Below are 15,534 nucleotides of genomic sequence, written 5' to 3' on the forward strand. Positions count from 1 at the left end.
TCCTTTAGTCCCTCTGGGCCAGCCCAGAATGACTTATGGGTTGTGCACGCCTTCTAACAGGTGGAGACTGACACTTAGCAAATTGTAGAATGCTTCTCAGCTGCATAACTGATAGGTTCTAAATACCGAGTTGCAATTTTTTTTTTTTACTTATGTTTATTCAACATCTCAGGTACATCATCGAGCCTCAGGCTCTAAACACATTACAACTTGTCTTTTCTGAGCATTTTCTTTCCAAGCAATTTTTTTTATTTGCATTTATAATATACAAAGTCAGAAATACAACTTTGAAAGGAAATAAAGTTAAATGTGCCAATTAACATCATTAACCATCATAAAGAAACACATTAAGGAAATAAAAATGAAAACTTGCTAACAGCACAAGCTAGACATTAGTTAAATAGGAACAAACATAACAGTTAGTCCACAAGTTAAGAGGGGGGAGCTAAGGAAAGCTCCATGAGGAAATGGAGAAAACAAGGATCAATATAGGAAAAAGAGCAGTACCCTGCAGATAAACATAAAATAACCCACCATCTAGGATACACTTGAAGCTACAGAAACCCCCTCACCACCATCCAACAAGAACAATAATTGGGCAAGTTCACAGAAAATATATCTTTTTCCCTTCATAGGTATCAAAACATTTACAATGAAACCACAACTGAAAAACTGCCCCTAACGAAAGCGTAACTTGTCTATATGGCTCTCTCTTAAGTTGCATCCATCTTGATATTCTTAAGCCTAAAGTAAAGTCGTAACCCCATCTCCTTATCCTGTAAAAAAAAAAAAAAAAAGTAGCACTTCCAGATACTTCTACTTGTGATGATGCTTAATACTCACAAAAAAAGTTCAAATCCTTCCCATCACTTTCTAATTCAGGTGCAATACATTTAACAAACAGTAAATCTTCTGAATAGGAGGAATACTAGTGGCTGGTATTGTCAAAAATTGTTATCAGGAAATTTTTTTAAGAGAGTTCCTGTGGAGCCAACAATCTAGAAACTGGAAAATTAAAAAAAAACTTAAATTCAAACTTATTTTGGTTCTCCAAATTCTTAGTCTCTCTCAAAAATAAATGTTGCGCCACTATATTCTTAACTTCAAAGAGGATTTTTCCATCTGCTCTAACCTGGAAGAGTGCTGTTGAACCAGTATCTCAAGGGTATGCAGCTTAGTTGATGAATTTAAAGGAACAGTCACAAAATTTACACATGCCAAGTAAAGGTTCTCCATAGCTGAACACAGGGTCTCCATAGGTACTGTCATTGGTTTCTTCAGTGGCTTGAGGGGGTGGGGGAGTCCTATGGCCAGAATCTCCTTGGCTCTCCTGTTGCTCCACGCTCTCACCATTGCAGGCTCACCACTGCCCCCCGGCTTGCCAAACGTCTCATGATGCCGGCACCGACACTGCCAACACTCTGGGTCTTAACTGCAAGGCCAGCCGCAACTCACTGGAAACATTTCCAGGACCCTCCAATTCATGAACTAAGGACACCGACAGCAAACCTGGACAAGGAAAGGGGGAACAAGGTCCTCCAGGGCTCAGTGAAATATCGCCGTCCAAGCCAGGCTCTTCCTCAAGCCCGGCAGTGGATGCAGTCAGAACTGTGGGGGTGGTAAACAATGCCATTACCGTCTGATAAGGAGATGAAGTCACAGGAACAGTTGGAGAGAAAACCCTCCTCTTCTCAGAGGCATAGGAAAGCAAAAATTAAGTAAATCAAGAAAAGAAAAAAAAAAACACACCAAGAAAGCAGGAGCCCTCATCTACACGTCCTGCTCAAACGCCATCTTGGTTCCAATTCCAATCCATTTTAGAGCGATTTGTAGTGCACGTACTGCCTCAGATGAAGTTGGAACAAAACGGGAAAATTAGGTTCTTACCTTGGTAAATTTCTTTCCTTTAGTCACAGCAGATGAATCCATTAACTGATGGGTTGTATCCGCCTACCAGCAGGTGGAGATAGAGAACACTGAAAAACCATAGTGCCTCTTGGATGGCTAGCCCCCAACTGCCTTCAGTATTTGAGATTTCCAAAGCAGAGTGAACCATAAAGGTATAGTAACACAAACTTTCCTCACAGCGAACAAACGCCCCAGAACAGGAGCAACAAAGGAGGGACGATCTCAACCTCCTGTAGTAGAACAGCATGTAGAAATTCTGAGAACTGTTTTCCAACTTCTCCCAATGCGATTTATATCTGCATGAAAGATCTGAACAAAAAAAACAAAGTCAGACAGGGAGGAATCATGGATTCATCTGCTGTGACTAAAGGAAAGAAAATTACCAAGGTAAGAACCTAATTTCCCCTTCCTTGTCATCAGCAGCAGATCAATCCATTAACTGATGGGATGTAGAAAAACAATCCCTACTTAGGGTGGGAACAGGCCACACCACGAGCCAATACTTGAGCTCCAAAAATAGCATCCTGCTTCACTGCAACATCCAGCCTGTAATGCCGGGCAAAAGAGAGCTGAGAAGCCCAAGTAGCCGCACTACATATCTCTTGAAGAGAGAGTGCACCCTTTTCAGCCCAAAAGAAGGAAATCGCTCTCGTGGAATGCGCCTCAAACGCTTCAGGCGGAGACCGACCTGAAAGCAGATACGCAGAAAAAATGACTTCCTTGAGCCAACGGGCTATGCTGGACCTCCACGCCGAGGACCTGACAACAAGACAAAAAGGTGATCAGAAGTCCTAAAGTCATTTGACATCTGAAGATACTGCAACAGCGCTCTGCGGACATCCAAAAGATGTAACTGCCCAAAGGAGTCTGGAAACTCTTCCCTAGAAAAGGAAGGAAGGAAGAAAAAATAGGCTGGTTCAGGTGAAACGCTGAAACCACTTTAGGCAGGAAGGAAGGCACCGTACGTACCGTCACTCCGGACTCCGAGAATTGGAGAAAGGAGTCCTGACAGGACAGTGCCTGCAGTTCAGACACGCGTCTAGCCGATGTAATGGCCACCAAAAAGACTGTCTTGAGAGTCACATCCTTCTCCGAAGCTCGCTTAAGCGGCTCGAAGGGCGAACACTGGAGAGCCTTCAACACCAGCCCCAGGTTCCAGGCTGGACAGGGCAACCGGACAGGAGGACGGAGCCAAAGCACCCCTAGGAAATTGGGCAATGTCCGGATGAGCAGCCACGGACAAGCCAGCGACTTTCCCTCGACAGCATGATAATGCTGCCACTTGCACCCGCAGGGAATTGTAAGCCGGGCCTTTTTGTAAGCCCTCCTGCAAAAAGTCCAGCACTGTCGAGACTGTAGCCCGCGTGGGTGTGATCGCCTTTGAAACACCCCACGCCTCAAATTTGCGCCAGATCCGAGCATAAGCTGCGGAGGTGGACCACTTGCGGGCCTGCAAGACAGTGGAGATGACCTTGTTAGAGTAGCCCTTGTCTCTCAATTGCGCCCTCTCAATAGCCAGGCCGTAAGACCAAATCGGCAGGGGTCCTCCATAGACACCGGAACAGGTTCGGCACTATGGGGCAAATGCACCGGAGCGTCCACCAACATCCAGCGGAGATCCACGGACGCCTTGGCCAATCTGGAGCGATGATAATCACCAGACCTCGGTGCTGACGAATCCACAGTAGGACTCGCCCTATCAAGGGCCAAGGAGGGAACACATATAGGAGGCCCGAGGGCCAGGGTTGAGCCAGAGCATCCAACCCCGCCGAGTGAGGATATAGTAACATAGTAACATAGTAGATGACGGCAGAAAAAGACCTGCACGGTCCATCCAGTCTGCCCAACAAGATAAACTCACATGTGAAACTTTTTGTGTATACCTTACCTTGATTTATACCTGTCCTTTTCAGGGCACAGACCGTATAAGTCTGCCCAGCACTATCCCCGCCTCCCAACCACCAGCCCCGCCTCCCACCACCAGTTCTGGCACAGACCGTATAAGTCTGCCCAACACTATCCCCGCCTCCCAACCACTGGCTCTGGCACAGACCGTATAAGTCTGCCCAGCACCATCTCCACCTCCCGCCACCGGCTCTGCCACCCAATCTCGGCTAAGCTCCTTAGGATCCATTCCTTCTGGATTCCTTTATGTTTATCCCACGCATGTTTGAATTCCGTTACCGTTTACACCACTTCCCACGGGAGGGCATTCCAAGCATCCACTACTCTCTCCGTGAAAAAATACTTCCTGACATTTTTCTTGAGTCTGCCCCCCTTCAATCTCATTTCATGTCCTCTCGTTCTACTGCCTTCGCATCTCTGGAAAAGGTTCGTTTGCAGATTAATACCTTTCAAATATTTGAACGTCTGTATCATATCACCCGTTTCTCCTTTCCTCCAGAGCATACATGTTCATACGTCTTGTAACGCAAATCCCATACCATTCCCGTAGCTTTTCTTTGCACCGCTTCAATCCTTTTTACATCCTTAACAAGATACGGCCTCCAAAACTGAACACAATACTCCAGGTGGGGCCTCACCAACGACTTATACAGGGGCATCAACACCCCCTTTCCTCTGCTGGTCACACCTCTCTCTATACAGCCTAACAACCTTCTAGCTACGGCCACCGCCTTGTCACTGTTTCGTCGCCTTCAAATCCTCAGATACTATCACCCCAAGATTCCTCTCCCCATCCGTACCTATCAGACTCTCCCCGCCTAACACATACGTCTCCCGTGGATTTCTACTCCCTAAGTGCATCACTTTGCATTTCTTCGCATTGAATTTTAATTGCCAAACCTTAGACCATTCTTCTAGCTTCCGTAGGTCCTTTTTCATGTTTTCCACTCCCTCCGGGGTGTCCACTCTGTTACAGATCTTAGTATCATCCGCAAATAGGCAAACTTTACCTTCTAACCCTTCGGCAATGTCACTCACAAATGAACGGATCTCTCCTTCTGCTGAAAAAGCGAGGTACTTTGGCGTTTGAACTCGACACCATTAGATCCATTCCAGGAGTCCCCCATTTGGCACAAATCTGAAGAAAAACTTCTGCCAGTTCCCATTCCGCCGGGTCGATTTGGTGCCTGCTGAGAAAATTGGCTTGCACGTTGCTCTGACCTGCTATGTGGGCAGCCGACAAAAGCTACAGGTGTAGCTTGGCCCAGTGGCAAATCTGTGCGGCCTCCGCAGCCAGGGCCCTGCACTGAGTGCCTCCCTGACGATTTATGTATGCCACCACTGTCGTGTTGTCTGACTGAACCCGGACAGCAAGCCCCTTCAGAGTCTTTTGAAAGGCCATTAGAGCCTGAAATATTGCTCTCAGTTCCAAGCGATTGATGGACCACCCCCGCTTCCACAGGTGTCCACAGACCCTGAGCATAGCTTCCCTGGCAATGCGCTCCCCAGCTGACAAGGCTGACATCTGTTATCACCAGGCACCAAGAAGGAAGCGCAAGAGGCATTCCTTAGCGCAGCATCCTGTCGGAGAGCCACCACTCCAGACTGAGCTGGGCCGCAGGGAGCAACGTTAGTCTGCGCTGATATTCCTGGGACATTGGAGACCATTGTTGAAGCAGGGCAATCTGCAGAGGCCTCCATATGCGCTCTCGCCCAAGGAACCACCTCCAAGGTGGCCGTCATCGACCCCAGTAGCTGGACAAAGTCTCAAGCTCGCGGGCAAGGCATCCGCAGGAGCAGACGAACCTGATTCTGAAGCTTGCACCGCCTTTGGTCAGGGAGAAAGACAAACCCGAGGCCGTGTCAAACCGGACCCCCAAATACTCGAGAGATTGAGAGGGAGTCGGGTGATTTTTGGGTATATTGACCACCCAGCCTAGCGCCTGCAGGACTGTCACCACTCTGGCCGTGGCAAGACGACTTTCGGTTGCTGAATCCGCTCTGATGAGCCAGTCGTCGAGATAAGGGTGAACTCTGATACCCTCTCGCCTGAGACAGGCAGCTACAACCACCATTACCTTGGAAAAGGTACAGGGAGCTGTGGCTAGGCCGAAAGGCAAGGCCTAAAACTGGAAATGCTTTCCCAACACCGTAAACTGGAGGAACCGCTGGTGTGGCCAGATAGGAATGTGCAAATAAGTTTCTTTTAGGTCCAGAGACGCGAGAAACTCTCCTGGCTGTACCACCGCAATGACAGAGGGCAGGGTTTCTATGTGGAAATGTCGTACTCTGAGAGCCTCGTTGACTCTCCGTAAGTCAAGGATCTGTCTGAAAGACCCGCCTTTTCGAGGCACAATAAAATTAATGGAATAGCGGCCGCAGCCGCGTTCAGCAGGAGGCACTGGGATCACCGCCCCGAGGTGCAGCAAGACTGGTAAGGTCTCCCCTACCGCCGCCCGTTTTACAGCAGTGCCGCATCGGGACTCCAAAAACACGTCTCTCACCGGGCACCGAATTCCAGTCCTTCTCTGAACAGGTCCAAGACCCACTGATCTGAGGTAATCTTGGTCCACTCCTCTAGAAAGAGGAAAAGACGTCCTCCCATTGCAGGCAATGAGGAGTGGACCGGCGTCCCATCATTGTGGAGGACGCCCCTGATCTCCTAGTCTTAAATTGGCCCCTGCGGAACGTTTGTCCGAGTGAAAGGAGTTCCTCTGCTGAAAATGGGCACGTTGAGAAAACCCAGCAGAGCACCCCGGGCGATACCTGCGAGCTTCATGGAAGCGAGGTCTGGAAGAGGAGGTAAACACAGAACCCTTGGAACAAGGCCTCGGCCTATCCTCAGGTAACCTCTGGGGTTTAGATTCCCCCAGGTCTTTCACAATCTTCTCCAATTCCTATCCAAATAACAGGATGCCCCGAAAGGGTAGCCTCACCAGCCTTTGCTTAGAAGCCATGTCAGCCACCCAATGCCGTAGTCAAATAAGGCGGCGGGCGGACACCACCACAGACATCTGTTTAGCCGAAACTCTGACCAGATATAAAGTGCGTCAGCCAAAAATGATAGGGCCGACTCCATCCGCGGGGCAACCTCAGAAAGGGGGCCTGCACCAGCGGCGGGCTGTTCGACCGCCTGCTGTAGCCAGAAAATACATGCCCGGGCTGCATAGGAACTGCAAATAGACGCCCTCAAGGCAAGGCCCGCAATTTCAAAGGACCGCTTCAACGCGGACTCCAGCCACCGGTCCTGCATGTCCTTCAAAGTGACCCCTCCCTCTACTGGGAGGGTGGTCTGTCATCACCGTGACTAATGCATCCCCAAAGGGGCCAAGTGCTCCTCACGCAGAGGGTAAAGCTGACCCATAGCCCTGGCCACTTTCAAAGGCCCATCGGGGTCAGACCACTGAGCTGAAATAAGCTCTTGGATGGAGTCATGCACAGGAAAGGCCCGAGTAGGCTTCTTAGTACTCGCCATCCTAAGATTAACAGAGGAGGCGTTGCCTTCAGCAGGATCATCAATCGAGAGGGCCTGCAAGGCATCAGAAATGAGAGCTGGCAGCTCGTCACGGTGGAAAATCCGGACCGCATTGGGATCATCCAAATCCAGTGGCAAACATGCACCCTCCTATGGATCATCCGTCCCTGAGGGCCTGTCAGATCTCTCAGACTCTCCACAGCCCGACCACCGGGGGGGGGGGGGGGGGGGAACGATATGCGCCACTTTCAGACAGGAAATTTACCCATCTATGTTTAGTGTGTTTCCAACGCTCGGGGAAGGAAATAACTTCTGAAGTCATCCCCGGGGCATCAACACCCAGAGGGAAGCCAGGAGGCAACGCAGTGTCAGACACCTGCGGCAGAGCTCTTTTCAGCATAAAAGCCTTAAGCATTAAAAGCACAAACTCAGGGGAGAAAAACTCACCCTGACCTTCCACCTCCGAATTAGGAGAAACGGATGTAGAAGCTCCTCTGGCAGCCTCTAAATGAGGCGTCCCCCTGCACTCAGACTCCTCCGCAACTGCGAGGGTCGAGACATGCGGTGCTTCCAAAATGGTGCCCACTGCCAGCTCCATCGAGCGGGAAGAAACATCGCTCAGCATGCTCATACTATCGTGAGCGTCTAAGGAGCACGTTTTACACAGCCCCGTTGCTGATTTGCGTTTACCACAACGGGAGTAGCGCTTAACTCCTTCAGCAGCCATCGCCCGACAGGATGGGAATACAGCAATAAAATGGCAGCTTCGCGCCAAAACTTACCCCGATCGGAACGGCATCCGCGGGACCTCCCCGGAGGACCTGGGCACCACTCTCACTACTACTACTACTTAACATTTCTAGAGCGCTACTAGCACCTCAAAGGACCAAGTCAACGAGCTCCGGCCAAGCCGCACAGAACCAGAATCACTGGGAAAAGCCTCAGAACAGCCACACAGTAAAAGCGCGCGCTCTTTTTTTTTTTTTTTTACGCTGTGAGGAAAGTTGGAGGCAGGCAGCGACAGAGGGACTGCGGGAGGCGGGGGGAATGGGTAAGGCAGGGAAAGGGCAAACCTATATGCCTTCAAAGTGGGCACCACCAGCCACAACACCCCTGCTCAACTGGCAAAGCACAGGAGCCACCCCAGGCAGTCTGAAATCCAGGAGCTGATCCAGCTACGTCCACACCTGCTGAGAGATAGAGAAATACTCAAGGCAGTTGGTTTTTCAGTGTTCTCTATCTCCATCTGCTGGTAGGCGGATACAACCCATCAGTTAATGGATTCATCTGCTGCTGATGACAAGGAACATTCACTTCAGGTTAACTTGAGTGCCTCATCTTCATCTAAGTGTTGTCTACAAATTGATGTGAATTTACTGACTTGATAATTTCAGCATCATTTAGGTCATAAGTGCTGTGGGGCAAGTTTCTTCACATTCATTGTCCTTGAGTATCTACATAAGTTATTTTAAACTTCTCATCTATTCAACATCAGGTTTTCCCCAACTCTCCTGAAAAACCTTTCAAAATCGCTGCTGTCATTTGAATCATATACATCATATGCTGCTCGGCCAAATGTCTCCTAAAGTTCTGTCATCCAGCGATGGCTTATTGTTTTGGAACTTATTAAACTCCACGTGTCAGCACCAATGTAAAAGAAGTCTTTTATAGATAGAATTCTCAGAAGTCTGAAACAGATTCATTGTTGTCCAACACGTGTATCACCAGCACTGCTTAAATATGGAAATGACTCCTTGGTCCAATGGTTGGATCCAGAAGGTTGTAATTTTGGGCAGATATTCAACCCTAACTTTGCCATTTCAGAATATCAGATTTTCAAGTGATGCGGTGGGTAGGACAATTATCCATGAGCAGTATTGACTTCCCTTCCAGATGCCTAGCCTGCAAATGTTTTCAAACAAAAGGAACAAAATCATTCTAGAACCAGTCCTGGAAAATTTTAAATCATCCACAAATTTCTGGAACCAATATACAAAAAAGGTAATGATTTCATGATAACACAATGACATTTTTGGCATTTCCCAATGCACAGGAGGTGTAAGTTTGTGGCTGCCTGTTGCATTGACACAGAACAAGATGGTCAACCACTTGCTTATATCCTTCTTTGTGGTCATCTTTCAACACTAGTGTTTTATCTAGCAACATTTTATAGAATATTTTGGTGTCATCAGCATTGTAGACCTGTCTTTTCGTGTAACTCCCAACCTCAAAACTTTCAGTTTCTGTTGGTAGGATCGAGCAGCTTGCTCATCTGATATTTTTTTGCCCGCAATCTCTACTTGAGATATCCTGTGCCTTCACTGCCATCTCCATAGCCAACCATCTTTGAATTGACTGGACTCACCATTCAGCTCTCAGTTGAAATTCTCTGCTTGCATGCATATCATACACCCAGAGACTGGAATGCCTTTTTGTTGTTGTTGCTGCTGTTGCATGAACCACATAAACAGAGCAGAATCCAAAATACTGCACGTTTTCGTTTCGCATTCTTTGTTGATTTTGTGCAGGTAATCCGTGGTCTCTGGTCGATTTTTCAAACATCTGCGCAAAGCTGATTCTGCAACATCAATGTCTCTGGAGACGTTTGCTTGCGTTTCACCATCATCAATGCACTGTATTGCTCTTAGTTTCTCTTCCAATGTATACAATTTTCACTTCGATGAACTACCTACCATTTTCAAGAGCTATGAGCTGGAACTGTGCATCTGTCACGTGAGCTGAAGTGCGCATCAACAATGAAAGCTGGAACCATGTGTCAACCATGTATTTTATACTTACCTTGTACAGTGTAATCTAGCAATATAATCTAGTAAAAGATACACAAGTTCCTGGAGCCATACTTGCTACTGCGTTGTAACCAAACTCGCATTATAACATACTTGCTACCATGTTATAACTGAACTCACATTATAACGGTGCATGTTATGACGAGGGTACAGTGTATTTACAAGAATGCAATATAACCAAAAATGAAGACAATTAGGATTAATTGTGTAGAAGATAAAATTAGTCCTCACCTGATAATTTTCATTCTATTAGTCCCATTACAATCCAAAGAATTATGGGTTATGTCCCTCTGCCAGCAGGTGGCGATAGAGAGAACTTCAGAAGTTTACTATATGTCAGTAGTTCCCAAACCAGGTCCTGAAGGCACCCAAGCCAGTCAGGTTTTCAGAATATCCACAATGAATATTCATGAGATATATTTGCATGCAGTGGAGGTAGTGCGTGCATTCTGGAAGAAAATGCTACCCCCGTAATGGCGGATTCTGTACCATAGAGTGGCCAGCCGAAGATATTGCCTCCCTCAGCCAATGGTCACTGCGGCTCTCAAAACCAGATCTCCTTCCTTGCGACCAGCATGAAGACAGAATGAGGCTATGCCAGAAGTCATTTCTGCTCAGCAGGTCAGAAATCCGATGATCCCACTGCAGTTTCAATGTTTCGTAAGGAGGTGTCACCTTCCTGTATACTTAAAGCTCTCCAGGCTCTGAATATGTCTTCTTCTGATCCTCCCCCAGCTGCATCTGCTGATCTTAAAATGGTGAGCACTATGTTTCAGTCTTTTCCAGTGCACATGGGATATGCAGGAAGTAATTTCTGCTCAGTGGGTCACCCCAGAGACATTGCCCTGCTACACCAGCATCTGCTAATCTAAAAATGGTGAGCCAGCGTGGCTTTGAAAGCTCCATTACCTTCCTGAGGTCCTAAGCAAAGCGTGAAACAAAGATTTGACCAATGGAACTCACTGGTTACTTCCCAATGCTATGTTATGTTCCGCTAAGTTCAAAAGAGATCTAAGTGGATTACAAACAGTAAGTCCTTCTTCAGGAGAATTTACAATTGCGTATCTAATACATTGAAACTAAAAATTCTCACCAATTGCACACCTCAAATATTACAGTTGCATACCTAATATATTGAAACTTAAAGGCATCTCTCTCATCAACATATAGTCAAATACTAAAAAACATCTTTCTCAAACAAAAAAGACTAACGCTTTCCTGAAGGAATAGTATTGTTATTCTTTGAATTTCTAAAGGCAGTCCATTCCAAAGCCTGATGTAAAAAGGAATGCTCTAGCACGGATTTCTTCTGAACACCCTTAAAAGACACAGGCAGCCAACGTAGTTCCTTCAACAGTGGGGATGCTCTTTCATACTTTCCCAGGCTGTAAATCAATCTTGCTGCTGTATTCTGCAGAAATTGAATTTTTTTTGTAAAAGATTTTTAGTAAGATCCCCAAAAAGCGAGTTACAATAATTAAGTATGGAATCAGAATTGCCTGTGCCACTGTTCTAAAGTTATCCAGGTGTAATTTAGATCGAATTGCTTTCAGCTGCCGTAATCGGGAAATTTCACATGTGGTTCAAAAGTTAAGCCTGAATCAACTATGACTCCCAACTCTTGGGAGTGTGTTATGTCTGGGAACGTGAGCCCTTGTGCCCTGACTGAGCATGGCGAAGATGGAGTGACACCGCACTTGGTCAGACAGCCAGACAACCCCTAGCTTCACCTGGGAAGCGACCGCCGTTCCCTGGGAGTTGAGCCCCCAGGTGCTGGCGGCCACCAGGACTTCCAGAACCGGCGGGGTTGCACGGCCACTGACCCGACAGGCAGGGAGAGCAGACACCATCCAGGAGTAAAGGAATAAGCAGCGCAGCAAATAGTCAGAGAAACAGTCCGAGGTCTAGGCAGGCAGCAACACAGCGCGTAGTCAGGCAACAATCCAGGGTCTGGTACACAGGAATCACAGGAAAAAAGATAGCCGGCTGTAGAACACAGACGTAGACCACGACCTCTAAGCACTAGAAGCCGAAGCATGGAAGAACTGGTGGCAGGGCTTTAAATAGTGTAGGAATTAGGCTCAAACATGTGCAGCTGTTCCAAGATGGCTGCCCCATCAGAGGAGATGCTCTACGCCCAAATATGGGCTTCCTTCCTGAAACTGCCCAACTTCAAGATGGCTGCCATAACCCGAGTCGCCCATCTCCAAGATGGCCACCGCATCCTCGAATGCCCATACCCTGCGCAAGCAGGCTGCACCTCTGGAGGAGTGTAACAGAGTGGTCCTCATTTATTCTTTGCTTCGGTCTTCACCGAGAAAGACGTGGAAAAATTATGTCTTACCTGATAATTCTCTTTCCTTTAGTCCTACCAGATCAGTCCAGACCAATGGATTATGTCCATCCACCAGCAGAAGGAGACAGAGAAAAAATAGTTCCAAGTAATTTGCCCCCTAAAGGGTATCGTGCATCCTGAATGGTCAGTATTTCAAATAGCCAAGCAATGGTGAACATGACATCTATAGCACTTTCGGTATCCTTTGCCATAATCAGGGAACCCACTGGGCCTGAGCTGCAACATGTAGTGTGGCTCGTATCCAACTGACAGAAATTTTGTGGAGTTAGGAAATCCATGCAGACCTGTAAAATGAAGAGTGGCTTATACTCAACTGACATGGATTATTTCACTGAGACAGGAGATGTGGCTTGAGCCATAGCCTGTAGTGTCGCTTATACAGCTATTTCACAGAGACAGGAGATGTGGCTTGAGCCATAGCCTGTAGTGTCGCTTATACAGCTATTTCACAGAGACAGGAGATGTGGCTTGAGCCATAGCCTGTAGTGTCGCTTATACAGCTATTTCACAGAGACAGGAGATGTGGCTTGAGCCATAGCCTGTAGTGTCGCTTATACAGCTATTTCACAGAGACAGGAGATATGGCTTGAGCCATAGCCTGTAGTGTCGCTTATACAGCTATTTCAGAGACAGGAGATATGGCTTGAGCCATAGCCTGTAGTGTCGCTTATACAGCTATTTCACAGAGACAGGAGATATAGCTTGAGCCATAGCCTGTAGTGTCGCTTATACAGCTATTTCACAGAGACAGGAGATATGGCTTGAACTATAACTTGTAGTGTGGAGCCAAAACTTGTAGTGTGGCTCGTACTCAACTGACCTACAGATAGCTCACTGAGACAGGAGACAGATGACCTAAGAACACTCAATATTGTAAATCCAAGAAATGACCTCCACACACAATATAAATCAAGGAAAAAACAAAGAGGGACGGCTTCTGGACTGGTCTGATAGGACTAAAGGAAAGAAAATTATCAGGTAAGACATAATTTTTCCTTCCTTTTCATCTCTACCAGACAAGTCCAGATAAATGGGATGTAGCAAAGCAGTCCTCCAAATAGGGTGGGACTATCAGAGAAAAGTGGACATGTTATAGAGAAACTAAGCCAGGAACCTTGATGGCCAAGACCACTGTGAGCCAAAATGAGAATGTGTAGGGCAGGAAAACCACAGCAATCCTGGAACGGTGGGCTCTGCCCAGAGACAGAGTAGAGATGCCGCCCATGCAAGCAGCACACTCCTGGTGCCTCCTTGCCTGTTCTCAGTGCGCTGTTGCACTGTCTGAGAGAACATGCACCGGATGACTCCGTAGAAGAACTAGAAACTCCCAGAGCACTAAGCAAATAGCCCGCAGCTCCAGCCAGTTGATGGACCAAGTTGTCTCTGTTAATATGGGACATGCTGGACATGAACCATAGAACAGGCCTTGACATGAAGCCTGATAAGTTGTATGCTGAGCTAGGCCTCAAAAAGGTCAAAAGTTCAGTCATTGAGAAGCAAGTTACCAAGTGTGACGTGTTTTCTTCTAAGTGCTTGCAAAGCAAGCTAAGAGAGGAACTGAAGACAATCTGCCTAGCAACAGAAATATGATTTACTAGTAAAAAAGGCCCGTTTCGACACAAATAAAATGGGAGCTAGCAAGGTTTTCCTCGGCTCCCCTGCAGCCACCCGTGTCCAGCGACCCTCCTCTCTCCCCTGCCTCCCCTCCAGTCACCCATGTCCAGCGACCCTCCTCTCTTCCCTGCCCCCCCCCCCTCCAGCCACCCATGTCCAGCGACCCTCCTCTGGACATGGATCAGCTGTGAGGCATGTTTTTTTTTTTTCCTCCCAGGTTCTGAAGTTGACATCATAATGGCTACGGTGATGTCAGCCTGATCTACAGAGCCATCCTAACCAACTCGGAATGAGCCACGGTCCCAGGCAAGTCAGAACGTTGGAGGTGAGAATTATTATAGAGGATAGCCTTTATGTTGATAGTAAGGGGAAATTTTGGGTAGCTACAATTTAGTAATCCACAGATGGTCAGAGAGAAAACAGAACTATGGTTACTGGAATATGTTGCAAGTGTGAATGACCTTGGTTATGACCGTAATGACCATAATGTTAAGCAAGATTACTGTAAATGTGAAATTATAAGTTTTCAGTAAATGAGTGCTGATAATTGCTGATAACATAGAAAATCACTAATTGCACAAGAATTTTGTATCTATGATGAGAAGACATATGATTAGTATCTATGATTAAAAAGCATGTGATCTGAGAGGTATAAAAGTAACAGTTGTAATCTGCAATAGCTAGAGAAGCAATGACAGTGGAAACACTCTTTGCGGCCCGGTTACACTCTCATATGAGAATTGCTTATGGACCATATCAATTGACTTTACTGATTAATTGTATGCTGATTCTTAGATCGGAAAGTTTTAATAAATGCTTATTCTAATATTATACTAGCCTTCTGTGTCTGTCTCTCCTTTTTTTTATAACATTTAAAATATTGCACTAGCTGGAATGTTAGATACTTCTGGTTAGATAAGATTTATATTTGTATATGTTGAAGAAGAGTAGACAGACTAATCCTACAAATTTACATCTCCACTGGGCACCAGGTCCCCTGGGCCATCTGGTTGAGGCAATGAGGCCCCCCAACCTGACAGGCATGCATCTGTTGTCACAACCATCCAGTCTGAGTCGTTAGAGGAACACCCTTGTGTAGGTTCTCATGGATGAACCGCCAGTGGATCGCTGCATTGAGGCGTGAAGTCCTCCGAGAAGGGAGAACACTGACTGAGCAGGTACAGCTGAAGTGGTCACATACGACTTCTTGTCCACACAACCACATCCAGGGTGGACACCATTGATCCCAACACCTGCCCGTGGTGTCGGATTCTGAAGTAAACTGCGTAATTAGCTATGCAGCCATAGACTGTGAGCTGGCGGTAGGGACACTGTCCCTGCCCGAGTATCAAATGAGATGCCCAGGTACTCCAGAGACTGAGAAAGATGCAGGTGGCATTTGGGAAAATTGATCACCCAGCCGAGCAACTGAAGATTGACCACCTGGTCTGTTGCCTGAAGACTCTGCT

At 47.0% G+C, this 15,534-nt stretch overlaps 1 protein-coding gene across 3 annotated transcripts in view; it reads right to left on the reverse strand.

The window, feature by feature from the left end:
- CXADR (CXADR Ig-like cell adhesion molecule) overlaps nucleotides 1–15,534 on the reverse strand; it is a 111,724-nt gene that overhangs the window by 90,810 nt on the left and 5,380 nt on the right. The gene's annotated exons all lie outside the window — the stretch shown is intronic.

Source organism: Microcaecilia unicolor, chromosome 5 (genome assembly GCF_901765095.1).
Source record: "Microcaecilia unicolor chromosome 5, aMicUni1.1, whole genome shotgun sequence".
Lineage (NCBI taxonomy): Eukaryota > Metazoa > Chordata > Amphibia > Gymnophiona > Siphonopidae > Microcaecilia > Microcaecilia unicolor.